The sequence below is a fragment of the Engystomops pustulosus genome, chromosome 11, assembly GCF_040894005.1.
Source record: "Engystomops pustulosus chromosome 11, aEngPut4.maternal, whole genome shotgun sequence".
Lineage (NCBI taxonomy): Eukaryota > Metazoa > Chordata > Amphibia > Anura > Leptodactylidae > Engystomops > Engystomops pustulosus.
The window spans coordinates 27,217,674-27,241,714 of NC_092421.1; the positions used below are offsets into that span (position 1 = coordinate 27,217,674).

At 43.5% G+C, this 24,041-nt stretch overlaps 1 protein-coding gene across 3 annotated transcripts in view; it reads right to left on the bottom strand.

Annotated features, from left to right (window-relative positions):
- PSD (pleckstrin and Sec7 domain containing) overlaps positions 1–24,041 on the bottom strand; it is a 252,804-nt gene that overhangs the window by 192,706 nt on the left and 36,057 nt on the right. Inside the window, exon 1 of one of the 3 annotated variants that reach the window (XM_072130907.1) lies at positions 16,294–16,548. The exons of the other annotated variants lie outside the window; for them this stretch is intronic. The gene's annotated coding sequence lies outside the window, so the exon portion shown is untranslated. Of the gene's footprint in view, positions 1–16,293; positions 16,549–24,041 lie in introns of those variants that run through there. 3 annotated transcript variants of the gene reach the window in all.

Below are 24,041 nucleotides of genomic sequence, written 5' to 3' on the forward strand. Positions count from 1 at the left end.
AGATCAGAGCCTAGAAATGTACAGATCAGAGCCTAGAAATGCACAGATCAGAGCCCAGAAATGCACAGATCAAAGCCTAGAAATGTACAGATCAGAGCCTAGAAATGTACAGATCAGAGCCTAGAAATGCACAGATCAGAGCCTAGAAATGCACAGATCAGAGCCTAGAAATGCACAGATCAGAGCCTAGAAATGTACAGATCAGAGCCTAGAAATGCACAGATCAGAGCCTAGAAATGCACAGATCAGAGCCTAGAAATGCACAGATCAGAGCCTAGAAATGCACAGATCAGAGCCTAGAAATGCACAGATCAGAGCCTAGAAATGCACAGATCAGAGCCTAGAAATGCACAGATCAGAGCCTAGAAATGCACAGATCAGAGCCTAGAAATGCACAGATCAGAGCCTAGAAATGTACAGATCAGAGCCTAGAAATGTACAGATCAGAGCCTAGAAATGCACAGATCAGAACCTAGAAATGTACAGATCAGAGCCTAGAAATGCACAGATCAGAGCCTAGAAATGCACAGATCAGAGCCTAGAAATGTACAGATCAGAGCCTAGAAATGTACAGATCAGAGCCTAGAAATGCACAGATCAGAGCCTAGAAATGTACAGATCAGAGCCTAGAAATGCACAGATCAGAGCCTAGAAATGTACAGATCAGAGCCTAGAAATGCACAGATCAGAGCCTAGAAATGTACAGATCAGAGCCTAGAAATGCACAGATCAGAACCTAGAAATGTACAGATCAGAGCCTAGAAATGTACAGATCAGAGCCTAGAAATGTACAGATCAGAGCCTAGAAATGCACAGATCAGAGCCTAGAAATGTACAGATCAGAGCCTAGAAATGTACAGATCAGAGCCTAGAAATGTACAGATCAGAGCCTAGAAATGCACAGATCAGAGCCCAGAAATGCACAGATCAGAGCCCAGAAATGCACAGATCAGAGCCTAGAAATGTACAGATCAGAGCCTAGAAATGTACAGATCAGAGCCTAGAAATGCACAGATCAGAGCCTAGAAATGCACAGATCAGAGCCTAGAAATGTACAGATCAGAGCCTAGAAATGTACAGATCAGAGCCTAGAAATGTACAGATCAGAGCCTAGAAATGTACAGATCAGAGCCTAGAAATGTACAGATCAGAGCCTAGAAATGTACAGATCAGAGCCTAGAAATGTACTCATCAGAACCTAGAATTTAGTGATTAAATCTGTGCATAAATTAATGGCCACTAAATTCTATGCCTTAATAACCTGATGATGAGGCCTGTGTCGGCTTTCAAGACCAGAGGTCGCACTAACATTTTTCCAGGAGGGTAATAATACTCCTCTCACCATTTGTGGGGAGTAATTTCAGCCAAGGAGGAGTATGAAATATTCGCTAAAACAAATAAATGACTCCTACTTGTATATAGTGTTAATAGACTATTGTTCCATATGACTATGTTTTCACTCTGTAATGTCTTATTTTATTTGTAAATGTCCCCTATGATTTGTAAAGAGCTACAGAATATGATGGCGCTAAATTAAAAAAAAAAAAAAGTCAGGAAGGGGTTAAACTTTAGTGTTTTTAACTTTTACTACTTATACAAACTTGAACCAGTGATGCTTATCTCTGGTTCAAGTCCAATACACTGCTCTACAATACTTATTCATTGTAGAGCAGTGTAAACTGTCTGAGCATGTAGACGCATGAGCAGACGGTTTATTGTCAGACCCAAAAAGGGTCTGACTGCTCAGGACATCGGGCAGCCCCGGGGCACTCGGCAGACCTCGGGGCTGCCCAGAAGAGGATCAGATCACCCGGTATGCGGCACTGGGGATCCGATCCATAGGGAGGGGAAGACTCTTATACGCCGCAGTCAAGGGGGTAAGGGGTTAACCCTCGCGTCCGGAGCCGGCTCCGATCGCGGGTGTTACAGTGCGGTGTCAGCTGTAATAGACAGCTGACAGCCACTGCTTCTGGTGCCAGCTTCTTTTGTGAGCCGGTGCCAGAAGTTGGACGTTATAGAATGTAGAATGTGTGGGAAGTATCTACCCGCAGGGACGTACTATAACGTCCTGGTGAGTGTAGGGGTTAAATAAATCATCTCCCAATATTCCTCAGTGTGGATAGTGGATAATCATCCTGAAGACCACACAATCAGCATTCCTCAAGCCGCATACCAAGACATCATTCAGACCACAATATTGTCTCTTGTATCCCTTTTTAGTTTATGTAGAATCTTCATTGGCATTTCAATACAAAAAGGCAAGAAAACTTGTTGCATCAGAGATCATCACATTAATACAATGAGAGTCCATGAATATAGATAATGATTCCTTGTGGCTCACAGAGACACTGAACGCACAAAACTGTGAGGTTTCAGAGGAACCTCCTCCTTCCTCAGACGTGATGTCTACATGTGAATGCATGCCAGGTAAGATTACAGGGCTGACTGTATGGAGATGTGAGGGAAATGATTTGTAGCTAAAAGAAGGGTGTAATTTAGTAAATAGGGTTCTATGGGAACCTGACACCAGCTTTATTTGTGAATAAGGTAACAGGTTCCCTTTAAATTTAAAACCACAAGATAACTTTTATTTTTTTAATGGTTCTTGGAAATATTTTACTGTGTGCCACATTCATTTAGGGTGGTAAAAGGACAAGGGCCTAAGCCGAGCACCCGAAATTTCAGTCTGTGCACCAGAAAATTCAGATACAGGCAGTCCCCGGGTTACATACAAGATAGGGTCTGTAGGTTTGTTCTTAAGTTGAATTTGTATGTAAGTCGGAACTGTATACTTTATCATTGTAACCCCCAGCCAAATTTTTTTTGGTCTCTGTGACAATTGGATTTTAAAAATCTTGGATTGTCATTAGAACCAGGAGTAACAATAAAGCTTCATTGCAGACACATGTGTTAACTGTTACAGCTGATTATTGTAGCCTAAGGCTAAAGTACAACATCCAGAGGTCCGTTTGTAACTAGGGGTTGTATGCAAGTCAGGTGTTCTTAAGTAGGGGACCGCCTGTATAAATTAAAAGCTGGTCTAAAGTACAACTACAAAGTTCAAAACTAATCCATATAATCTGATCGGATGTATCTGGAGCAGAAGACTTTGGACTGGTGTATTCACAGACACTTTTTATACATCTCCCTCACTTCACCCAAATGAATGCAGTACCATGTTACAGGAGATGTGAAATTACTTCATGGCGTTTCTTGGAAGATAAAAGAAAACAGCAAGGGGTTAAAATTGGGCTGGGAAACTAGGGGTAATGGAGACCATGCCCACAGTTTGGTACACAATTTTTCCTGAATATGTTAATACCCAATATATGGTAATAAACTGCTGTAGGGGTACATGGTGTGCCTGGGAAGGGCAAAAGCGCTTCTTGGTTTTTGCAGAGAAGACTTTTATGAAATAGTTCTGAGGTGCTTAAACCAAAATGCAAAGCCTCCGAAAACCTGGCACAAAGTGATATTTGCAATTTTTTCAACAAATTTGACATTTTATTTGACAAGGAGACAGGAAATAGGCCGATGCGTTTCGGACTCAACAGGGTGCTAGTCCTTAGATCCCGAGTAAGGACTAGCACCCCGTTGAGTCCTAAAAGCGTCACCCCATTTCCCGTCTCCTTGTGTGTCGTATTTTTTCATCTGTTTTTTCGTGTCCATACGGTTCCCCACTTTTTTCTGGGGTAACTTTTATAACATTTTTTCATTATTATGTAGCTTTTAGCATTTATCGTTACTTTGAAGTGCTGGACCAACATATTGTTCTATTTTTTCCCATGTTTTAAGAGATTATGTTATGTGACTATATGTTATGGACTGAATCTGAAAAAGGGAAAAATAATGGTGATACCAATATGAAAAATCTATTTTAACTTCTGCTACATTTGCTTAATAAAAATGCTTACAAATATTCGGCATACTAAAATCCATAATGTTCTAATTTCCCACTGAGTTAGTTGATGGTTTGCTTTTGTGAAACAAGCTGTGCTATTCATTGGTGCTATTCTAGGGATCACTTCTAAAATCCTCTGTTTTCAACAGAACAAATTTTTGCCTTATTTTTTGTGGGACCAGCTGTACTTTTTTTTCCTCTGTACCGTGTTTATTGGCCATGGAACAGAAATACATACATTTTAAAATACAGTGCTGCAGAAAAAGCCAGTTTTTTATTTAATTTCTGGAATTTTTGACTTTGGTTGTTAAAGAGAACATGTCACCCAGTTTTCACATACTGTATACAGCCAGCGACAGGTTCCCATATAGCCCTTTTAACTAAATGACATCCTTAATTTGGCTAAAAATAGTTTCCTTTTACATCTACATAAATCAACTTTATCTTATATTCCCTGGCATCAGAGAAGGTTTGTTTTTCCTACTAGGCTGACCCCTCCCATCTAATTTCTGAGCATGTCATGTGATGTTGCAAATGTTACAGGCAGGGCCGGATTATAGGCGGGGCTCACGGGGCTAGAGCCCCGGGGCCCCCACCATCTTGCTCCCCCTAGGGGCCCCCACCAGATTGCACACCCCGCTCCTCCCCCACACCCCTTTCTGAGCCGCCCGCCGCCCCGAGACACAGGGGACCGCCTCCCTGCCACGGCCTTCCAGCTTGCCCATCCCCCTTGCATGGCCTCCCCGCCCGTCCATACAGCTGCATGGCGGAGCCGCCCGCCCATCGCTGCCCGCCCCGCACATCACCGCCCGCACGGCACAGGTGACTCCGCCTCCGCAACCTCCCCCCCTCCCCCCCCTCCTTAGCACAGGTAACTGCTTCCCCATCCCCCTGCATGGCCTCCCCGCCCATCCCCGCTTGGCGGAGCCGCACGCCCTGCACGGCACATGTGACTCCGCCCCCCCGCGCTCGACAACCCCCCCCCCCGCGCTCGACATCCCCCCCCCCCGCTCGACCCGTCCCCTCCCCCCCGCGCTCGACCGAGCAAGGAACCCTCTCTTCCCCCCCCCCCCCGGCCGAATAAGCAACCGACCTACCTCCCATCCCCCGCCCGCCCGAACAAGCACCCGCCCGAATGACACCCTGACGCCATGGCCGGTCACCGGGGGTAAGTATATACATATGTAATTGTCTGTGTATATTTATGTATATACTGTGTGTATATATGTGTATATATACTGTGTGTGTATATGTGTGTATATATGTGTATATATACTGTGTGTATAGATGCGTATATACTGTGTGTATAGATGCGTATATACTGTGTGTATAGATGCGTATATACTGTGTGTATAGATGCGTATATACTGTGTGTATAGATGCGTATATACTGTGTGTATAGATGCGTATATACTGTGTGTATAGATGCGTATATACTGTGTGTATAGATGCGTATATACTGTGTGTATAGATGCGTATATACTGTGTGTATAGATGCGTATATACTGTGTGTATAGATGCGTATATACTGTGTGTATAGATGCGTATATACTGTGTGTATAGATGCGTATATACTGTGTGTATAGATGCGTATATACTGTGTGTATAGATGCGTATATACTGTGTGTATAGATGCGTATATACTGTGTGTATAGATGCGTATATACTGTGTGTATAGATGCGTATATACTGTGTGTATAGATGCGTATATACTGTGTGTATAGATGCGTATATACTGTGTGTATAGATGCGTATATACTGTGTGTATAGATGCGTATATACTGTGTGTATAGATGCGTATATACTGTGTGTATAGATGCGTATATACTGTGTGTATAGATGCGTATATACTGTGTGTATAGATGCGTATATACTGTGTGTATAGATGCGTATATACTGTGTGTATAGATGCGTATATACTGTGTGTATAGATGCGTATATACTGTGTGTATAGATGCGTATATACTGTGTGTATAGATGCGTATATACTGTGTGTATGGATGCGTATATACTGTGTGTATAGATGCGTATATACTGTGTGTATAGATGCGTATATACTGTGTGTATAGATGCGTATATACTGTGTGTATAGATGCGTATATACTGTGTGTATAGATGCGTATACTATATTTATATATATGAATGATGTGGTTTTTGTATATGCTGTGTATATGGTATGTATGTATATGCTCTGTATACTGAATGTGTGTGTGTATATATGGGTATATATGTATATATGGGTGTGTAGAACTTTATTTGTGTGTATATAAGTACCATATATACTCGTGTATAAGCCGAGTTTTTCAGCACAAAAAATGTGCTGAAAAACGTCCCCTCGGCTTATACACGAGTCATACAGTCATAAAAAATCTTTAAAAAATAATAAACTTATATACTCACCCTCCGGTGGCCCCGACCTGCAGCGCCGCTCCCCCGATGTCTGCGCGGGTCCTCTTCTGGCTCCCGTGGCCGTCTTCTGTCTTCACTAACTTCGTGTCGCTTCATACTAGTGCCGTCCAGGGGAGACGGCGGCGCCCGGCACGAAGTTAGTGAAGAAAGAAGACCGTCGCGGAAGCCAGAAGAGGACCCGCGCCGACATCGGGGGAGTAGCGCTGCGCATTGGGGCCAACGGAGGGTGAGTATATAAGTTTATTATTTTCTTTTAATGCTGGGCTGTGCTGTATACTACTGGGGGCAGCGCTGTACACTACTGGGGGCAGTGCTGTATACTACTGGGGGCAGTGCTGTATACTACTGGGGGCTGTGCTGTATACTACTGGGGGCTGTGCTGTATACTACTAGGGGCTGGGCTGTATACTACTGGGGGCTGTGCTGTATACTACTGGGGGCAGTGCTGTATACTACTGGGGGCAGTGCTGTATACTACTAGGGGCTGGGCTGTATATTACTGGGGGCGGTGCTGTATACTACTGGGGGCTGTGCTGTATACTACTGGGGGCTGTGCTGTATACTACTGGGGGCAGTGCTGTATACTACTGGGGGCTGTCTGTGCTGTATACTACTGGGGGCAGGCTGGGTAGTGCTGTATACTACTGGGGGCTGTGCTGTATACTACTGGGGGCTGTGCTGTATACTACTGGGGGCTGTGCTGTATACTACTGGGGGCTGTGCTGTATACTACTGGGGGCTGTGCTGTATACTACTGGGGGCAGGCTGTATACTACTGGGGACTGGCTGTATACTACTGGGGGCAGTGCTGTATACTACTGGGGGCTGTGCTGTATACTACTGGGGGCAGTGCTGTATATTACTGGGGGCAGTGCTGTATACTACTGGGGGCAGGCTGTATACTACTGGGGGCTGTGCTGTATACTACTGGGGGCTGCTGTATACTACTGGGGGCAGGCTGTATACTACTGGGGGCTGCTGTATACTACCGGGGGCTGCTGTATACTACCGGGGGCAGGCTGTATACTACCGGGGGCAGGCTGTATACTACTGGGGGAAGGCTGTATACTACTGGGGGAAGGCTGTATACTACTGGGGGCAGGCTGTATACTACTAGGGGAAGGCTGTATACATACTGGGGGCAGTCTGTGATTAATGCATTTCCCACCCTCGGCTTATACTCGAGTCAATAGGTTTTCCCAGTTTTTGATGGTAAAATTAGGGGTCTCGGCTTATACTCGGGTCGGCTTATACTCGAGTATACACGGTATATAAAGGTGTGTAAGTATCAGTTTATAAATGTGTGTAATTGTATCAGGGTACATTCACAAGAAAGTATGGGGGGGCGTATATCTGGCCGCAAATTTGGTACCGGATATACTTCCCTCATAGGCATCTAAAGTGCCTGGGCTCGGAACGGTGAGCACAACCAGTGCTCACTGTTTCGTGCTGTGGTCGCAAGAGAGATAGAGCCTGAACTATCTATGGTTGTAAGAACGACCATGCGGCTCTATTCTCTATGGAGAGGGGAGGGGTGAGCCGCGATCACCTCTCCTCCTCTCAATAACGCCACCATACGTTTATGTGAATGCAGCCGACATATGTATATATTTTTTTAAGAGGAAGGAGGGCCCCATGCAGAAATCTGCCATGGGGCCCAATCTCTCCTAGTTACACCACTGCTTGCGGGCTGAGGTGTATGTTACATTGGCCTGCATGGCTGGTGTGGCTGCTTGTCTGATGCAGGCTGAGATGTTTGTTAAATGGGACTCGTGGCTGTGCAGGCTGAGGTGTATGTTGTATGGGACTGTATATCTGGTACGTGTGAAGGATGTAAAGATGAGTGGCTGGGGCTGTATGTAGCTGTGTTACTAGGGATGAGGCGGCTGTATGTAGCTGTATTACTGGGGATGAGGCGGCTGTATGTAGCTGTGTTACTGGGGGCGAGGCGGCTGTATGTAGCTGTATTACTGGGGGCGAGGCGGCTGTATGTAGCTGTGTTACTGGGGGCGAGGCGGCTGTATGTAGCTGTGTTACTGGGGGCGAGGCGGCTGTATGTAGCTGTGTTACTGGGGGCGAGGCGGCTGTATGTAGCTGTGTTACTGGGGGTAAGGCGGCTGTATGTAGCTGTATTACTGGGGGTGAGGCGGCTGTATGTAGCTGTGTTACTGGGGATGAGGCGGCTGTATGTAGCTGTATTACTGGGGGTGAGGCGGCTGTATGTAGCTGTGTTACTGGGGGTAAGGCGGCTGTATGTAGCTGTGTTACTGGGGGCGAGACGGCTGTATGTAGCTGTGTTACTGGGGGCGAGGCGGCTGTATGTAGCTGTATTACTGGGGGCGAGGCGGCTGTATGTAGCTGTGTTACTGGGGGCGAGGCGGCTGTAAGTAGCTGTGTTACTGGGGGCCAGGCGGCTGTATGTAGCTGTGTTACTGGGGATGAGGCGGCTGTATGTAGCTGTGTTACTGGGGATGAGGCGGCTGTATGTAGCTGTGTTACTGGGGATGAGGCGGCTGTATGTAGCTGTGTTACTGGGGATGAGGCGGCTGTATGTAGCTGTGTTACTGGGGCTGAGGCGGCTGTATGTAGCTGTGTTACTGAGGATGAGGCGGCTGTATGCAGCTGTGTTACTGGGGGCGAGGTGGCTGTATGTAGCTGTGTTACTGGGGCGAGGTGGCTGTATGTAGCTGTGTTACTGGGGATGAGGCGGCTGTATGTAGCTGTGTTACTGGGGATGAGGCGGCTGTATGTAGCTGTTACTGGGGGTAAGGCGACTGTATGCAGCTGTGTTACTGGGGATGAGGCGGCTGTATGTAGCTGTGTTACTGGGGATGAGGCGGCTGTATGTAGCTGTGTTACTGGGGATGAGGCGGCTGTATGTAGCTGTGTTACTGGGGATGAGGCGGCTGTATGTAGCTGTGTTACTGGGGATGAGGCGGCTATATGTAGCTGTGTTACTGGGGATGAGGCGGATGTATGTAGCAGTGTTACTGGGGGTAAGGCGACTGTATGTAGCTGTGTTACTAGGGATGAGGCGGCTGTATGTAGCTGTGTTACTGGGGATGAGGCGGCTGTATGTATCTGTGTTACTGCTGGGATAGTGGAAAGGAAGCAGGAGGACGTGTATGTAAGGTACACTCAGTGGGGGCCTCCACCAGATTTTGCGCCCAGGGGCCCCCACCAACCTTAATCCGGCCCTGGTTACAGGACCTTAGATGCTGTCATCCGGGTCACATGACTAAGTGCCCAATGATGTAAGAGCTCTCAATAGAGCAGGATATTTTAGCCTGTCAATCAGGAACAAAGAGGCAGAAATATGCAAGTAAATTTGAATATGCAGGACTCACTGATGGACTCACATCAGGTGAATTTCATTTAAGTTTCCAAACTGATTTCTGTAACATTGCAGCCACAGAATGAAACCATTTAGGGATAAGGAGAATGCTTTTTAATCATAGTTTTCAATGAAGTCTTTATTTTCGGTGGGTTCATTTGGCAAACTCTGTGCAGAGCTGCGTAATCTGTGTGCGCTATATAAATATAGGAATTATTATTATTTATTATTAATTTGCATGACAATTTTTTAATTACAGTACTTGGTTAAGACTACACAAAATATAGTTTGCAGACCAGGAACATTTGCCTGCCCCAGATTTACTGAGTTATGACTATACAACAGTAAAACACAGAAGCAAATATATTTGTCTAATTCATTCACTATAATATTATATTAGTATACATAAAGCACCCCGACACATCTCTACATAAAACTGAACATTATTTGTCTAACATTTTTTATGTTTCCAATCTAGAACACGGAGTCTGGAAAGACTAAAGTAACATACAATGGGTACAGATCTTAGCAACACATCTTGACTGCAGAAGTTATATTTAGATAGACTTTATTCCATCTCACCCTGTTCTTTGAGATACATATCTCTCTTCACATCCTATAATCAGTAGGAAAAGTATGTCTTTTTTTTTATCACAGGAACACTCTGTACCATGTTCTCAGTCATCATGATCTTATTTCATTCTACAGTAAGTATCATCATTTAGTGTGGTTCTCTCTAAACCGATGCCTGGATACATGTTGCATTCTAACATCAGGGCGTTCAGAGGAATTCTAGAGAATTCGGCTCATCAACATTCCCAGTGTATGAGCAAGGGAGGCAGACGTCTTTTTTTTCCCCAGCAAAAGTCAGAAGCACGTTCCAATGACTAAAGGTGAAAATAGACAGTGGTATGAATTTCAAGAGAAAGAGGAGAACTTCACAGAGGTGACATATTGCCTAGCACTTCAACAAAATTCTGTGTGGAGCTGAGAATATACTTTACCTTAGATCTGACTGTGAAACAGATTACATGTATATTCTCAAAAAATAAAAAAAAATTCCCTTTCAACATCCTTAAGGCATGCCTCCAGTTTCAACTTAATGCTTTAAAAAAAAAAAAATTGTAGTCCAATGTGTCCTGATCATTGCAGGACTTGTAGTCTTCTCCTCTCTGTTGCCTTTACCGGTAATCTGAGCTGCTGTGCTGTGTTGTTCCCCCAATATTGCATTGAGCTGTGATCAAATCTGACACCTCAGCGAGCTTTCAGCTTTCTTGCAAGCAAGACAGAATTCTGCAGTTTTCCGAGTGAAGCTCATTTAGAAGGTGCACAAGAAATGGAGAAGCAACAAAGACTTCAAGGGGTTGGTGACTCTTTTACATAAGTTGCCCATACTGCCCAAGTGCCTTTACTGTCTTACTAATAATTCCTAAATGTTAATTATGTGATTCAGCATTCCTGGCACTTACATTGTGCTCTCTGCAGACTCTCTGTGATTCTTTGTTTACATGTGTGAGAACTGATAATTAGGAGGGGCTGCAGCTGGGTTATGACTCATCCTGCCCCCTACCCTTTTCCTTTGTCTTTCAGTAAGACGGACAGTTGAAGAGAGAGACAGTGGGAGATGCCATGCGGACAGGCTGGACAAGTGAGAGAAATTAAGTTGTGTATATATGCAGAGTGCAGCATGGTGAGAACAGGCAAAGGCTGAAGTTCTCAATTTAGGCAAAGACACAGGTACATATACATGCAAAAACATGTCTAATAGAAGAGATTTATTGAAAAGTGGCCAACCCCTGTCATTACAGGAAACTGTCATTACATTTTTCACAAATACAGCTAAGCAAAAGGATCTCATAGAGCTTTCCTCACATCCCCTTAAAATCCATTTTGTTGATACAGGTAGATTCCAGCGAGTCAGAGGGGGGCGTGTCCTGTCCTGTTAGTGGGTAAAGTAACTTAGATGATATCACCCTGGTCACATGAAATTAAGTGCTGCATGGGGAGAAGGAGAGAAGTGAGTGAGGATGGGAGGACATGCCCCTTGGTCTCGCTGGTGGAAACTCGTTGTATGCCAGGTAAGATAACAAAGTTGATTTTATGGGGGTGTGAGGGAAACAATTATTTTCTAAAAGAGGGGTGGCATTTAGTTAATAGGACGCTATGGGAGCCTGTCACTAGCTGTATTTGTGAAAAATGTGGTGACAGCTTCCCTTTAATTACTATGTATAAACAAGAATTGTGATCCATACTGCATTGTTTCAACATATGTGTTAAAACATTCAGGGCGATTATAAATATGTACCGTATATACTCGAGTATAAGCCGAGACCCCTAATTTTACCACCAAAAACTGGGAAAACCTATTGACTCGAGTATAAGCCGAGGGTGGGAAATGCATTGGTCACAGACCCCCCCAGTATATAGCCAACCAGCCCCCTATAGTATACAGCCGGCCCAGCCTGCCCGCAGTAGTATACAGCCTGCCCCAGTAGTATACAGCCTGCCCCCAGTAGTATACAGCCTGCCCCCAGTAGTATACAGCCTGCCCCCAGTAGTATACAGCCTGCCCCCAGTAGTATACAGCCTGCCCCCAGTAGTATACAGCCTGCCCCCAGTAGTATACAGCCTGCCCCCAGTAGTATACAGCCTGCCCCCGGTAGTATACAGCCTGCCCCCGGTAGTATACAGCCTGCCCCCGGTAGTATACAGCCTGCCCCCGGTAGTATACAGCCTGCCCCCGGTAGTATACAGCCTGCCCCCAGTAGTATACAGCTTGCCCCCAGTAGAATACAGCCTGCCCCATGTAGTATACAGCTTGCCCCCAGTAGTATACAGCCTGCCCTATGTAGTTTACAGCTTGCCCCCAGTAGTATACAGCACAGCCCCCAGTAGTATACAGCCTGCCCCCAGTAGTATACAGCCTGCCCCCAGTAGTATACAGCCTGCCCCCGGTAGTATACAGCCTGCCCCCGGTAGTATACAGCCTGCCCCCGGTAGTATACAGCCTGCCCCCAGTAGTATACAGCCTGCCCCCAGTAGTATACAGCTTGCCCCCAGTAGAATACAGCCTGCCCCATGTAGTATACAGCTTGCCCCCAGTAGTATACAGCCTGCCCTATGTAGTTTACAGCTTGCCCCCAGTAGTATACAGCACAGCCCCCAGTAGTATACAGCCTGCCCTATGTAGTTTACAGCTTGCCCCCAGTAGTATACAGCACTGCCCAGCATTAAAAAAAAAAAAAAAAAACATATACTCACCCTCCGGTGGCCCCGATGTGCAGCGCTGCTCCCCGATGTCCGCGCAGATCGTCTTCAGGCTTCCACGCCGTCTTCTTTCTTCTGCAGGGCGCCACCATTGATCTTCCCCGGCAGGCGCCTAGTATGACGCGCCGCTACTGACGTCATGCTAGGCGCCGCCCGAGAGAAAAACAATGGCGGCGCCCAGCAGAAGAAAGAAGACGTGGCGGAAGCAAGAAGAGGAGCCGCGCGGACATCGGGGAGCAGTGCGGCACATCGGGGCCACCGGAGAGTGAGTATATAAGTTTATTATTTTTAAAGTATTTTTTATTTTTATATTGACTCGTGTATAAGCCGAGGGGACGTTTTTCAGCACATTTTTTGTGCTGAAAACCTTGGCTTATACAGGAGGATATACGGTATATATTTTTTTAAAAAGATTACATTTATTTCTCCCTATTCTATTTTATAACGATCATTGTTAAATTAGCATTAAAGAGCTATACCAAGCAGAAGCATTTATCGCCTACTTACTGAAAAGAAGATGCATACTAGGTTAGTGCCATTTAGACTGCTAGGACTTCTATTAGGCTCCCTTCCTTTTCCCAGCTGCAAAACCGAGGACGGAAAGAGTTTAAATGGAGCTGTGGTCAAACTCACAATCTAGGATCTAGTGATAAACGCCCAGTCTTGGAATATCCTTTTACAGGGGTTTTGTTACTAAAGACATTTTTTTCCCTTGTACGAAAGAGCAGGGGCAGTTCCCCTTAAGTTGTTATATTTCACAAATGCAAAATGAAATATCATAAACTGGTCAATAGAATGTCACATTCCAAACATTTGAATTACACAATTCCCATTAAAGAAACAGAATTCAATATAGGAATTTTATCTTGTAATTTCAAAGAAAAAAAATATGGCTTTAAATAGCATCCAAGAAGTGGAGCCAGATTCTGTGCCAAGAAGCAAAGCCAATTTTCTTGCCATCAGCTGCTAATAAGTTATAATTGTTTCTATAATAAGACGGTGATAAAAACTCTTTTCATAAAAAGGAAGTGCTAAGAACTTATTAGAAATATTATTAAGCTAATTGAAAAGATACACATACATTAAGTCATTTCAAATTTAGCCTTTTTATTATCTTTGTAATTAGATTTTGTGCAAAAAAAAAATCTTTACATATGATATAAACAAACATACTCGTACACACACATAGGTTTCACGCTCTTAAGAATCTACAGGTAAACTTAATTTGCCATACGCTTTGTGCAGAAACAATTGCTTTCTTTCGCAATAAAAATAATGAGCCATGTTCATCAAAAGTGGGGCGAACTGTACTAAGTGCAAAGGCCGGTGGGCTATTTAATTGTGTAGGACACAATGTAATAATCTGGCATTATCTGCACACGCGGCTCTTGATTATAGGGAACCTGTCACCAGGGACCTCATTTTATCTACACAGGTTACAGAAGCTTATTACACCTGCATTGCACATATTCCTTTCTGCCTTCTCTCAGCATTTGCATTACATAATAATTGTGTGTTATAACTTACCTTGCATCCTGACAGAATCCTCTCTGTAGTCCCAGGGGTTGGCTCTGGTTTGGATGCATTTAAAAAAAACAACATGTCACTTGTCTGTGCTGCAAACTGCTCAGCTCTTGGCCCCCACCTTTGTGCTCCTGTACAGCTCCTCCCTCCTGCTTCTTCACAGATCTCAAAGCCTGGTAAGCTGCATCAGTGGGGGAGTAAAGAGCTGTACAGGAGCACAAAGGTGGGGGCTGAGAGCTGAGGAGTCTGCAGCACAGACAAGTCACATGTTGTTTTTTTAAATGCATCCAAACCAGAGTGGAACCCCTGGGACTACAAAGAGGATTCTGTCAGGATGCAAGGTAAGTTGTAACACACAATTATATTGTAATGAAAATTCTGAGAGAAGGCACTAAAACATATTTGCAATGCAGCAGTAATGGGCTTCTGTAACCTGTCTTTAGTAAAAATGAGGTCCCTGGTGACAAGTCCCTTCAAACTGAGCGCATCAGTTTTGTTGGACTTTCTACATAAATGTGGTACACGGCATGAATGAGCACTGGAACGCTCATTTGGGTGCCCAGTTTTGTGTCGTGGAGAACACAAAGCAGTACAAGTATCCATTGGAACCAATTGTGTTAAGTACCCTGTAATAACACCAATTAAAATGGTCAGCCCATAACATATCATGCCCTCACTCAGCACTCATAACAGGGGGGGGCACAAAACCAATTTCATTTTATTATAAAACTATATGTACATTTGCTATTGCCAGAACGATACAGACCCAAAAGTGTGGTGAACTGTGCAAAATTTCTAAAGCATACACAAGTGGTGTTATAACAGTTAACATCCCCCCCCCATATCTCTCCATAAATTGTCAATAAATGGTATTCAATATATCGTATGTACCCAAAATTGTGCTAAAAATTTTGGAAAAATCCAACTAGCCCCACAAAAAAGACAAGCTGTCATCAGGTATGAAGAAATTATGTCGCTTGCAATGCAATGATAAAAAGGAAAGAAAAAATAGCCTTGGCACTTAGGAATTATTATATAGGGATACAATTGTATCGGGCATGCCCTGACAATCCTTTCATTCGATGTGACTACACACATGGAGCAACAAGGGAGTAAAGCACAGAACCCTGAACCTTCTAAGGGTCTGCATTTATGGAAGTGTGGTGACACAGCAAAATTGTTTATTTGCCCATTTATGCAATAGCAGCCATGTATAGCACCTTTATTATCAAAAGTAAATCATAAATGTAAAGTCTCACAGATGATATTCTTGTTCAGAATTTTACCAAATGTATCACAACACTGTATATATATATATAATTTTCCTTTAGGTTTGCCTTTACAACAATTATGCAGTATTAGCAGTCACCTCTAACAAATAAACATACATACATATATATATATATATATATATAATCCAATCACCAATATTACAATATTACAGCACATTCTGCATCACATACACATCTCCCCATGTTTGCCTGCAAGTTTTTCATTTCGTGCTTCCCCGGGCACACTGCTCCTGTATATGTACATACATGCATTCACAATAATATGATCACAGTGGATGATCGGAAATAATATGAAGCAATTGTCTGTAGAATAAACAGCTCACTTGTTTTTTTTATCAGATCACAACATTAATCTGGGCCGCACAGATCAGAAAGGGTTAGTCGCAAATTGCACGCATAGCCATGTGTACCGACATACAGAGGCACTAATCCTGTAAGATTCCTTTCTAATTGGCTGCAGCACAAGGTTTCTTAGTCACCATTGCATTATTCCCTTTCAATCCATTGTATGAAGCCGGGAACACAGAAGCTAATTACACTAGCCGCTTGCTTAGTTCATTACTCACCCTTGCTGTCCTGAATATTCCATTCTCTTCTTCACCTCTTTTGCCTTTCATCGCCACAAGGAAGATATCTGCGTCTGGTTGCAGGCGTCTGAGCTGCAAACTGTATTCATTGTATCCGTTCAGCAGTTACATTGCTGGAAGAGTTTAGCAACAGCCTCTTCTACTGCAGGATTAATCCCAATGTTTCCTCGTTCCCTCATCCATTGTCATTCAAAGCCTGGATGCCACTAACAGCCAATCAGCTCGTGCTCGTCATAGCCAGCGCCTGCCTTGTCAGTTAAGACTCTAGGTGGCAGATGGAAGAAGTGCTTTTGTCCTGGCGGCTGATGGCAAGGTCATAAACAAGTAACCATCAGCCCTCCATTGAGAATGTCAAGTACAACATCTAATATCTTGGTGAAGTCCTGCACCGTCATGCAACTATGACTATTATATGCATAACATTATAAAACGTAAAATATTTTTGTGGTTTTCTAATGATTATGATGGGTATATAGACATTAACGGTGAAAGCAATACCGATACCTTACCGATGGTGCAAGGCAGGCTTTACATAAACCACAACTGTGTTTTCAAAAACATTGACATTTCAGGGTTCAGGTTCTTCGAACCCTGAAAAGTTTGGGTCCACTCATGTTTCTTAAATCTCAAGTCAGTTTTAAATTTGTAAAATAAAAAGAACAGTAACCAATACACGGAGGCTACAGCCCGTTACAGCCAAATGGAGATGGGGTGAGCTCTGCTACTCAAGGGGCAGCCGCTCCACAACACGGGCTGGAATAGGACCTGCTCTATAATTTGCGGTGTAGCGTATCGTGCCTCACAGCAGCCCCAACAGCCCCATATATGGTTGTGTGCATGTAGCCTTATTATGACGGATTTCAGAATCTAACAAACAATTTTGCCCCACCAGTAACATAGAGAGGCAAGACATATGAACAATTTGATGCTCTGCTCACTGAAGGGAGGCAGGACACATCTGCTCTCTCGATTAATAGGGGGTCCCATAGATCGCTGTCGACAGATTTTAACTTAGGACTCATTCATATGAATATAATGGGGACAGATACAGATGCACCATTTGCCGCCGCATATCGGTCCTCATTCACGTTTATGGCGCCGTGCGATCAGTCTCCTTTCATTTATGAATCCACTTGCACCAAAATTCAGGTATCATTCACTCCAAAAATGTGTCTAAAATGCCTTGCACCATATTTATCAAGGTTATAAGACCTTGAGTGGGGAAGGCTGCTAAACATTTCATTAGTGAGGGAGGCTGCTGAGTATTTCAATAGTGGGAAAGGCTGCTGGACATTTCATTAGTGGAACAGGCTGCAGGACATTTCATTAGCGGGGAAGGCTGCTGGACATTTCATTGGGGAGGAAGTCTGGTGGACATTATACAGGTGGGAAAAGCTGTAGGACATTTCATTAGTGGGGGAGGCTGCTGGGCATTCCATTAGTGAGGTAGTCTGATGAGCCTTTCATTAGTGAGTGATGTTGCTGGGCATTTCATTAGTAGGGAAGGCTGCAGGACATTTCATTATTGGGGGAGGCTGCTGAGCCTTTCATTAGTGAGGGAGGCTGGTGGGCATTTCATTAGTGGGGAAGGCTGCTGGGCATTTCATTAGTGGGGAAGGCTGCTGGGCATTTCATTAGTGGGGAAGGCTGCTGGGCATTTCATTAGTGGGGGACCCTGCTGGGCAGAATCTCATTGCTGAGGGGAGGCTGCTGAGCATTTCATTAGTGGGAAAGTCTGCTGGACATTTCATTAGTAGGAAAGACTGCTGGACATTTCGTTAGTAGGGGAGGCTGCTGGACATTACATTAGTGGGGGAGGCTGCTGGACATTACATTAGTGGGGGAGGCTGCTGGGCATTTCGTTAGTGAGGGAGGCTGCTGGGCATTTTGTTAGTGAGGGAGGCTGCTGGGCATTTCATCAGTGGGGAAGGCTGATGGGCATTTCATCAGTGGGGAAGGCTGATGGGCATTTCATCAGTGGGGAAGGCTGATGGGCATTTCATCAGTGGGGAAGGCTGATGGGCATTTCATTGGTGAGGAAGGCTTCTGGGCATTTCATTAGTGGGGGATGCTGCTGGGCATTTCATTAGTGGGGGAGGCTAGTAAGCATTTCATTAGTGGGGGAGGCTGGTAAGCATTTCATTAGTGGGGAAGGCTGCTGGGCATTTGATCGGTGAGGGAGCCTGCTGAGCATTTGATTGGTGAGGGGGGTTGCTGTGCATTATATTACTTGGGGGCGCTGCTGTGCATTTCATTAGAGGGGGAGACTGCTGAGCATTTCATTAGTGAGAAAGGCTGCTGGAAATTTTATGGGTGGGGAAGGCTGTTTAACATTTAATTAGTGAAGGAGGCTGCTGAGCATTTAATTAGTGAGGGGAGGCTGCTGGGCATTTCATCAGTGGGGAAGGCTGCTGAGCATTTCATAAGTGTGGGAGGCTGCTGGGCATGTCATTAGTGAAGGAGGCTGCTGGGCATTTCATTGGTTGGAAAGGATACTGTGCATTTCATTAGATGGAAAGGCTTCTGGGCAATTCAGGATATTAGCATGGGGCTTTTATTTCGTTTTGTGGGGTTTTTGTCTTTATAATTATACCTCATCTACAGCCAAATGTAACATCAATAGAGCCCAACATATTTTTTGTGAATAAACCTATGTTTGCTAGTACAATCTAAATAACAAGATCTGCAAAAATTTAGATAACCAATAATTATCTCTAGGACTCAAAAATTCTGAAACTTAATGGACATCTACCATCAGTTTGACAGGCTCACTGGGTTATGCCACTTCCATTCATAGTAAATGCAGGAGCGGCACCATTAAGTGGAAAGAGAGTTTTAAAAATATGTAAATTAGCTGGGGCGCTCAGGCTGATGTAGCCTGAGAGCCTCTCGGCATTGCCGTCTTTTTACTTATTGACCTGGTCCAGCCCAAGGCGCTAGGACAGTGATGGCGAACCTTTTAGAGGCCGAGTGCCCAAACTACAGCCAAAAACCCACTTATTTATCACAAAGTGCCAACAAGGTAATTTAATCAGTAACTTATTTCTCACTGCTTTTCCACAGCTTTCAATCATATTGACATATTGAGGACCCCAATACAGTTAAATGAAGGACGGGATTTTCAGATAATCAATGTAGCTTTCTTCCAGGGTCCTTTTGAGAAAGAAGAATCATGGGCAGAAGCTCCAATGATAATTTAGCCCTATCCACACCTACTTCATCTTCCTGCAGGAAGTTTCTAGAAAACTCTGTGCTGGGGTGACAGGCATGGGTGCCCACAGAGATGGCTCTGAGTGCCACCTCCGGCACCCGTGCCATAGGTTCGCCACCACTGCGCTAGGAGATAGCCGGTGACGTCAGAGAGCAAGGGTATGGAGAGTACGGGGCGTGAGCTCCTAGCTCCTCAGATGGGACTAGTTGGGACTATGCTAATGCAGGATTGAATAAATTAAAAGACGGATATGCAAGGTAAATATCCTTTAAGCATGCAATATTTGTCATCATCCACAAAAGTGTTAAAATAAATACTGCACACCACACATCTACTATCCTACAAATTCAGTGCACAGTATAATATGTGTACAAATAAAATTTAATAATGAAAGCAATCACTAATGGAAAAAACGCTATACAAATAATAGTGATTTAAAGGAATATTGTTAAAAAATGGGACGTTTGTGAATTACCAGTAAAATAGAAAAGATTCATATGAAAAGAAATGTAATCTTCATTAAAAAAAAAAAACTATATTTGTAGGATTAACGTTTAAAAGGAAAAACGCTTAAAAATGTGAGTGTTAATAATTAATAATAAATGTAAAATCAGCTCATTGGGTCCAGCTTAAGTACTGTGGTGTACTAGAACAGCGATCTACATATTGCTCTTTTACGTCCCCTAGTTGTACAATTAAAAGGGGTTGTCTAAGTGTTTGTTTACAGAGGCAGGCATGCTCCGTTCCCATAACTTCACATGGCACGCAAACCTGCCCCCTGTCCCTACACCTGATACAGCATTAGTTTCCATGTGTATCAGGTGCTGGATAAGTGATGGGTGGGTGTTCCAGGAGGCTGGAAGTCATCAGAGCGGAGTGTGCCTGCCAATGTAAACAAACAGACACACCAACGTACAGTGGCGCAGGATAACGGATATTATGTTACTATATCAAGACAGTGACAAATACTAATGCTGAAGTGCCATTTTAGAACTTTCTGCCCCCCCCCCAAAAAAAATGTACCCTATAATAATACCAATTAAAACTATCTTTCCCTGCAGAAAAACAAGCCCTAATAATGCACAAAAGGCGGTTTTTACACTAAAGTTACGAAAACATAAGAAAACGAAAGTAAATATTCTATGTTTCCTTAACTGAGTACTCCCACAAATAAAATATTCTTAACTACTCAGGACTCAGTATAACAAAATAACACACTCTAAATTACTGTTGTTAACAAAAATTACAGCATTTCACAGATATAATTTCAACCTGTCTATATCAGTCCTGGTGTACACAATTCCGGGATCAGACCGTTTATCTTCTGACTTTAAGGTCGGGAAGACATATTATTCTCCTGTTTGATGTTGCACGACAGAGAGCTATGAAGGGTGTATGAAGAGGGCTCACGGGCTGAGCCCTCTTCATACAGAGATGGGCTTTGCTGCATATTGCAGCAAAGACCCATCACTAACACACAAGGTCGGTTGAGATTGCTGCTCCCACGGAAGTCGTCGGAGGGCGGCCATGACAAAGACCTGAGACTGCATGGTTTCAGTGGCTCCAGGGTAAAAAATCATATGTAAAAATGCCATACACTGCAATATAGTAGTATTGCAGAATATGGTAAGAACGATCAGACCATCTTGGGTTAAAGCCCTAGCGGGTGTGAGAAATAGTAAAAAAAAAATTCAAATCAACCCCCTTTCTCTAAAACTGATAAACTAAACTAAACTAAATAAACAGTAAAAACCACAAACACATTAGGTATCACTGTGTACCAAAATTCCCGATCTATCAAAATATAAAAATGGTTATTGCTGGTGGTGAACCATATAACAGTATATTCCAAAACGCGACTTTAACACCATTTTACATCATATAAAAAAAGCGATAAAGAGTGATCAAAATGTTGCACAGTCCTCAAAATCAAAGCAATTAAAACGTCGACTCATTTCGCAAAAAATGACACCTCACACAACTCTGTACACCAAAGTATGAAAAAGTTATTAGCGTCAAAATTTTATTTTTCGTACACATTCATTTAACTTTGGAAAATGTTTGAAAACGCAATAAAACCTATATAAATTTGGTATCACCATGAACATACCAAAGAATAAAGCAGAGATTATTTGGCGTGCACGGTGAAAGCCGTAAAAACTGAGCCCACGAGAAAGTGATTTAGCAATGCAGCCCTGTCCACACCTTCTCACTGTTCCCGCAGTTCCAAACAGCCAAATGAAGTGAAATGACAGCATCTCTTAAGTTGCCTGGGACTGCAGAAAGATTTGATGGATTTGTTCTTTTCTGGTGAACTCTGTCCTGGGGTGATAACCTGGGTGCCCACAGAGATGGCTCCGAGTGCCACCTCTGGCACCCGTGCCATAGGTTTGCCACCACTGGTCTAGTGGATAGAGGCTCTGTATCTCTATGGCAGGTAGAGAGTAGAGGTTGTGCATTAAAATCCCCGTTTGGTCAAAGAAAATTGAATCGAATTATATGAAATAATTTAGAGACCTTGTGTCAGGGGAAGCCGGGATGGCCGGGACATCCATTCAAAGGATTCCCAGCCCCATCTCTCTTTTATAGACAGGTACTAGGAGTCTGAAGAACTGGATAAGAAACGAAAAAGTACAGATGTTTCAATGCATTGTGCAACCCTAATCGAAACATGCACAAAAATATTTTTTGGTTAAGATCTAAAATTTGATGGAAAAGTCACATGACAACCAAACTGGCTTCACTCTGCTTTAAGATTACCTCTATGTATATTGTGCTATTAGGACACCCGCACTAACACAGACCAGCGCAACATCAGTCTCAGGTCAATGCAGTCCTAATAATAATAATAATAATAATTACTTTATTTATATAGCCCACACAGATTACGCAGCGCTGCACAGAGTTTGCCAAATCAGAACCTGTCCCCAATGGGGCTCACAATCTAATCAACCTACCAGTATGTTTTGGAGTGTGGTAGAAAACCGGAGGACCCAGAGGAAACCCACACAAACACAGAGGGAGCATACAAACTCTTTGCAGATGTTGACCTGGGTGGGACTTGAACCCAGGATCCCAGCGCTGCAAGGCTGTAGTTCTAAGCTACAACATATGTTCAGATTTTCTAATAATCTGGTGTACATTCATCTATAAGAGAGGCTTCTGCAGCAGTCCTCTGTTGGCCAGAAGCAGGCACTAGCATTACTTACAAGCTTAATATTCTGTGTTTGTATCACTCGTCCATTCTCCTCGGCAGGCTCAGTATTGTGTATCTCTAATTACAATCACACGGCTGGCTCCATTTTCAGGCTGCATACAGCACTCAGTCAGAAGATTGCTTTTTAACTATTTATTTGATCCTTTTTCTCCGTATTTACCTACGTTTTGATAAACCAAGCACATTCTTACTTCATATCTGCATATTATGCTGTTCTATCCATTGTTTTAGCAATGTTACAAATAAACAAAGTACTAAAAGGAGAATAACATGTTATTCCCAAGCGGTATATATGGACGTTAAGTTCAAAGCCAGCTTTTGATCCTTCACACGGTGCTGGCTGACAATGTCCGCTTCTCTTCTCCTCTCATTATCACCAGCCTTTGCCTCAATAGAATTTATTTTTATTTCACATTGTGGTTCAGACATACTAGTGTCACTTTCATGAAATACTAATTGACCTAGCAGCATGTTTTTTTGGTCTCTGAGGAAACCAGAAGGCAGATAACAACATGAGAACAACCTGTGAACTTCATGCATTTATAGTAATGTTCATAAACAAACCCAAAATATTGTCCAAAAACAGTAGTTCTATAGGCAAACCTAAATATAACACTCCAATAGCAATGAGGCCTCCTACAATTGGAGGACATGGCCAAGTGACAAGACCCCCCTCCCCTCTCCATAGTGAGGCATGGCGCCCGGAAAGAGATAGAGCATGCTCCATATTTTTTTTTTTTCATGTGCCTGTAGAATACTTTTAATGGGAGATTTCCTTCAATGGAGGGTGCAACTGATCCATTATAAAGTAGAACATATCCCAGTCAGAACCACAATACACAGATCATTCATAGACTATCGCTTATGAGGATCCATGAAAAAACATTTCTAAGCCAATGTAGCCCTTAAAAATGTAAGAAAATGGCAGTGTTTCATAGCTGAGATTTGATACGTTTGTCTGCAGCTAGTCTAAGATGTCTCTCTCTCTAATAAATGGGTCAGTAAGGAAAAAAGGCGGTGGCAGTCCGACAAAAGAAGTGGAAACCATATAGTAAATGTCCCCCAATATATGAAAATAGCCTAAGGGACCGTCATGGTTTCAGATGAAAAGATTTTCTGCTCCTGTAGGTTTTTTTTTAAAAGTTATTCAGTAATTTCTGAATACAACTTTGTGTTTTACTTCCTGAATGCTGGATTCTTTTACCTTAAAGGGGTAGTCTCACCTGGGCATTCAATTGAATTAATCTGCCATATACATACATTTCTTCAATTGCTTGTTAGTTAAAATATTGTGCCTGT